This window comes from Perna viridis, chromosome 6 (genome assembly GCF_037379345.1).
Source record: "Perna viridis isolate PV_CMFRI_1.1 ecotype Kerala chromosome 6, ASM3737934v1, whole genome shotgun sequence".
Classification (NCBI taxonomy): domain Eukaryota; kingdom Metazoa; phylum Mollusca; class Bivalvia; order Mytilida; family Mytilidae; genus Perna; species Perna viridis.
This window is the reverse complement of record NC_142450.1, coordinates 49,992,547-49,998,836: the sequence shown is the minus strand read 5'-3', so window position 1 is coordinate 49,998,836 and position 6,290 is coordinate 49,992,547. Positions and strand designations below refer to the sequence as shown.

At 29.7% G+C, this 6,290-nt stretch overlaps 1 long non-coding RNA gene across 1 annotated transcript; it reads right to left on the bottom strand.

Moving 5' to 3' along the window:
* Positions 1 to 2,121: 2,121 nt before the first annotated feature.
* Positions 2,122 to 5,971, bottom strand: LOC148615471 (uncharacterized). The gene is made up of 3 exons (XR_015923903.1): positions 5,825 to 5,971; positions 4,301 to 4,380; positions 2,122 to 2,352 (listed from the first exon to the last, which is right to left on the bottom strand). It is a non-coding gene; the product is annotated as an uncharacterized LOC148615471 (long non-coding RNA).
* Positions 5,972 to 6,290: the final 319 nt, after the last annotated feature.

The following is a 6,290-nucleotide window of genomic DNA, read 5'->3' as shown; positions in this document are numbered from 1 at the left end:
ATATTCGTAACGTCTAATTAAGTGGTTCATCAATTTATTGCATTTTATTTCAGTTTAAAGTTTGTTTGATTCTATCCCATTTTAGGTGACTTTACAGTACCTGCATGGGTAAACTTTCAAAGCAGTTAAAAAAGGTTGGATAATGACATGAAACATGGGGCAATGAGGGAGCATAGAACATTGAGCAAGTGAGATTGGAAATGATAATAATCAGAAATGCATAGATACACAAACATTTATTTACTTTCATTGTAAATGGAAAAGTGTATTACCGGTGCAATAATTGTGAAAAATAAGGTAAAGTCAAAGCATGCATGATCCGTGTTTATGATTTATGGATCTATATTGTGAATATCGTTTCGGCAATGCAGGATGAGGTCTGGAGCATTAGTATGCGGAATGTGGCAAATAGCGTTGGGGAGAGTGGAAAGTTTACCCTATAGAATAACTAGATATTTATCTCCTTTCCAATGTTTATTGTTTATTTTTTCTGTGCAATGTTTTATTTCTATTAGGTATATTTACATTCATCTTCCGTTGAGTTTTGAATTTTACAGTTGTTTTTTTATTATGATTATTCCTATATTTTGTCTGTCTCGAAACTTCTATTGCATGGTAGTTTATCCGTCTCGTCTTATTTCATTTCTTTTTTGTTTGCAATTTAGCAAGATTGTTTCTATTATTTCATAAATTGATTACGCTTTTAACTTAGATTTGACATTATATACACAAATCGGAAGATTTCTTAGTAAAGCAGTGAACAATCACCCTATTTTTACACAGGACTCAAACGCGTTAAATACAGTCCTAATTGCTCATTTTTTCTTCTTAAGTTTCAATTAACTCTATTTAGATATTCCTGAAATAAATCAAACAAATATTCGATAAGGTTTCCATACAACAAATGTCTTGCACGTAAAACATAAATGTTCGATATTTCTTGGCATGTTTAAGATAGATTACGGATTGTCGAGTTAAAATTAATTCTTGGCCAAGTTTTTTTTTCTGGAATAGAACGGCAAAAAATGTAACACTAGAAAGTACACGTCAATGAGGCCGTATCCATACCAATGCATGCCATCAACAGTTACCGAGTTTTATTTTTCTGAACATTTACTTACATTCCAATTCTTTTTCATTATTTTTTTTCAAACAATTTAGTTATTGTATGTGGAGTATATTCAAATGATACGTTTAAGTTTAATCTACTACAAATATGTGCAAATATCATGTAAACTATTATTATGATGAAAACAAAATATTTTTTGGAAAATTAAAGAAAGCATATTTAAGTTCATCTGCAAAAGGATTACAATCTACCTGATGCAAAATAGAAAAAAAGAACCAGCATGTTGTTAAATGTATTACTGTAAATATATTACTTATCTTAGAATATGTCTTTACACATCAATGATTTATGTGCTTCGTATTTTACGTCTGAAATAGAAAGAGTCTGCAATTATTGTTAACAAGTATTAAGTAGTAGCAACATTTTAGAATACTAGGATGGAAAGTGCATCGATATATCTGCATTGCACTGCATTTTTATACATACATTTTCAAATGTTACATTACATTAAATCGACCGTTCTGTATTTAAATTTTGAATATTTTGCCATATCATTTAATCATACATACAATTTGTATTATTCTGTCGCAGTTAGATTGATACTCAATTCATTTGTTCAAGCTATACAATGATATCGGCACAAAACATTGTGCTGCTATCATATGCACATTATGTTGATTTCAGGAAAAAACTGTTTAAATGAAACGGGATTACCATCAAGATGTATATAAGGGTATCGCCTAAGTACATCGACAATTACCACATACCGATATATATTAAAATAATGATTTAAATTAAGTAGTAATACTCTTTTGTGATATAGTAGTAACCTTACCTGTCTAATACCGTGTTTTACCTTTAGTTATTGACTTTCTAAATATGTTACAACCACATAAAGATGAACATGGACGGTTCTTATGTTGTTTCCTAAACGAACAGGAAACTTCACTCGTGTCATAATCCCACTATATATAACCGCATTCGTAATTGCATTTGTAAACCTACGCGTTTTTTTTTAATTTGTATTCAACACTAGAATTTGACTTCTTCCCTTGTATAGACCGAATTGAATTTAAATGGACTTATATAGGATACACACGCGTGAGAGAAAATGACACTTTAGAAACTAAATCACAACCAAACCAAATATACACTTCTTCTGTATAGTTTGAATATGAATATCTCCTTCATTGACCATATTCCATTGAAGTTAAGTGATCAAATAAATTAACTGCATGGATACCTCCAGGTATTATCCAAGACTGATTTTTTTTCTCCGTTTCCTTTCATTGAGAGAATGAAAATATATAAATACGACAAAACATGCGAAAGAGAATTAAAAAAAAAATTACCAACTTAAAACAACACTTTCTGTATAACATGTATATGTTTTTGCTGTGATGAAATTTTTCAAATGAAAAATATGTAGCATATATTCTTTCTTGCTTTCATTATTGTGATGCAACCTCTAAAAAATGAATACTGAGGATGTAAAAACGCTATATATTTCCCATTATTGACGGTTTTTTTCTTTGAAGATCTTTATATTTTGTTTGTGTGGATTTTTATATCCTGTTAATACTTTTCGAGATTCTTGCATTGCTACATTATTACATCTGTCAAATTAGACAAAGCATGTACTTATATAAAGCATACGTTTTTAGCTTAATCCTTAATCATCATTAAAGAACAAAAGCAAATATGGTCATTAACTCAAAGTAATAAATGTAATGTCTCTTTGGAAAATTAAAGCACTCGACCCATTAAGAAAACGAGTTTTTAGGGCTGGTATCTATTGTGCTAAGACACTTTTTTTTTAATTTTTGTAGCTTAATATTTGACTTAACTTGGACAGTGTTGCTTTCAACTTCAATTACTTTTTATCATTCTAATCATTTGTAACAGTGAAAGAGAAAAAAAACGATTTCTCTCTAAAACAAAATTAATATTCAATACAAACGTCAAAGGACACTTCATAACTATGTAAATATAGAACATCCATACGTCATTTTAAGTCAGCTTTATAAAGATTGAATGTAAGGGAAAACTATCGCCCAAACTATACGACAAACGCGATGATTTTTCATATATATATTAGTCCACTTTTCCTTCATCTGTGGCAACATCCCTTCATCATGAAAGCATGCATCGTATTGTGTATCCATTTGCACCATGAAAACTGATTTGTTGAACATGTCCCCTGGACTTTACTCTTTATGAGCCACTCGGTTGTTGTTCTAGAAAAAAATAGGACGCTTACTCTACCGGTGCATCTGGTCCATGTTCCCAGTTTTTAGTGGAGTCCGAGTAAATCATTAACTTTTGTTAATTTTTATGTATTATTTTGGTAATTTTATGTGCCTTGTTGTGAATGTGTATTTTCCATGTCTGTACTTTGTACCCGAATTACATTCCTTTAGACTTGTGTATATAGCCATTTAAATGCCAAAAGTAATTTGAATATTCTCTCTCCAATTACTTGTATTCGTATATTATACTTCAAAATGTATTTCTTTACTTAACACTTAACTGAAATTAAAGACTTAAAGAAATTTTATTAACTGTTTCTGGGAATTTTAATAGAGGTCAACCAAAAACAAAATAAAGTATAATAGGAGTTTTTTGGAAAGAGTGCATAACCAAGACACGGATATACATAAGACAATAAAAATATTTTTGTTTCTGCAAAATACTAATCAACTAAAATTTAAAAGGTCTTCAACACGATGCCAAAAGAGAAGTATATAGATACTTCGCATTGAAGTATACATACGAATACATGTGTTCATGTATTCCATATGAAAAAGAAGGCATATTTTGAGGTATGTATTGTAAACAACAGTTTTTTTAAATCCCCGTTTATTGCTCATTTAAATAATGAGAATAACGCGAGTTTTATGTGCAAGAGTTTGTGTGCTAGATCTACTAATGATATGATGGTACTTTTGATGTATCATTCGAAATGATTTAAAAACGGACTGTACTACATTGCATATGAAATTGTTTCGGCAATACTGAAGAGGCCTTATACCTTTGACAGATATTTATTTAATATGATCATCACAAATGTCTCCTTGACATAAAAAGGGAAGCCTATTGACATTTCCATAACAATAGAGATATCCAAATGACTTTATTTTTATCAAAGAAAATTCAAATATTATACATATTTCTGAATAACGTTAATGTCTGTTTTCCTATAAGAGACGATTGTAGTAATAATTTACTGACCTTTTTGTTATCCTAGTTTTTTTGTCTTCCACTGATTGCATTTCTAAATCTAAACTGTACGATGAAAATTGACCAATACACTACAAAAAAGAGAAGATAATGATATATTATGCTTCATACAAAACTATTTATATTTAGAATTGATGAATCTTAATTTGTCAATGTAAGACTAATAATTTGTACTCATTACTTATTTGAGTAACTTGATAAGGTTTTATTTTTTAAATCCTGTTCTTTTTACTCTTCTTTTCAAAAGTGGTTTAATAATCTTTATTGCAAAATAGCTTAACAATAGAAACTGACTGTATCGAACATCATTATGAAATAAAATTTGATTAAATGTAATTATTAATTTGTTTTAAACCAACATTATTTTACATATTACGAAAACTATTGTTACCCATTTTTAATGAAAAATACATAACAATAAAAACCATATCATTGATTTGTTTTTTGTGCTTAATGTGAAAACATGCAATCGTAAAATGCAGACAAAAATATGCTATCCATAAAAGCTTGCTCAACGTAGTGCAGGAATTGTTTTCGATCTAACCGAATGTTTGTGTAGTAGGTCTAATCATCGTGTGGTCTTTTAATAATCTACAAAATCATTTATTTCACTATTGAGGATATTTACAACTTAAAATAAAAATGAAATGAAACCACACTATTGCGCAGTCAATTTAGCTTTCACAATTTAAGTTCATGCCTTATCAATAGATAGTGCTACTATGTACCTCAATATCTTCAATTCATATTATATGAACTTGAAAATACTTATATATTGACCAACTCACTGCAAATGAGGAAAAGAAATAATGTCTTAAAAATCGTAGGAAAAATCTGCAATTTATATCAAGTAATTTGTCGATACAATGTATAAGTTTTATGCATCACTTACATTGAGTAAGTTGGTTATCTAATTGACAAAATCAAATTATTTCAGTTTGGTTTTATTAAGAATTGTAATTGAAAAATGTTTTATTTACCAACTTACTGCAATATGTATAGAAATGCCCATCCTGATGGAAACCGAAAATGTCAACAACTGGTCATTACGAACCGGAAATTCCTACAGCTGGTCATTACGGAATCAAAGCCATGCATTAAGAATTTCAAAACAGGGCATCAATACGGGACCATTATGAACTCAATCAAAATGGCGTACATTTCTTAAAATAAGTGACAACTTTAATGAAGAGTGACCCAATAATTCAATTACATGGAGTTAGATTAGGATATTTAAAGTGGCTGGAAGATGGTAATGGGACTAAGTATATTGAATTATTAGGTATGTTTAATCTTGAGCTTTAAATATACGATTATTGAAAAAGGTTACAAAAATAAAATCTTGAAGCGGGAGCACATGCTTTTCTATACAGAAATGTTTCAGAAAAAAGGCAACTTTCGTGTTTTAGTGATTTTCAAAGACGAAATAAGCAGTCAAATCTCATTGTTTTGCACGAATCCAGGTGTTCAAATTAATCTTCAAAGTACATTTCTTTTCTCTTTTTACTCACCTACCTTGTGCTCTCTGTCAAAAGAGTTCCCACGACATTTGATAATAGCTTGATTCCAGATCAAAATACACTTTAAACACGTTTTTACGTAAGAAATGGCCAAATTATTTGTTTGTTTTTATTTCAATTTCCCGATTCACATACATGGACAGTCTCAATAAACGTAAAAACGATGACGGAAACAACCCAAGTAATCCGGAAATTATAGATATCATTCATGGAAAATTCATGGTTTTGAGATGTCAGGTATCGGCGACTGGTCAGGGGATTAATTAGCTCATGAATATTCATTTTTGGTGATCGCAAATTCTCCATATGAATTACTAGGTATGTTTAATCTTGTACTTGATTTATTTTTATTCATATATATTTATTTATTTTTTTTTATTTTTTTTTTTTTTGGGGGGGGGGTATTGGAAAAGACAGTAAAACCCTCATGATTTATTTTCATAAATATTTGATTCATCGAG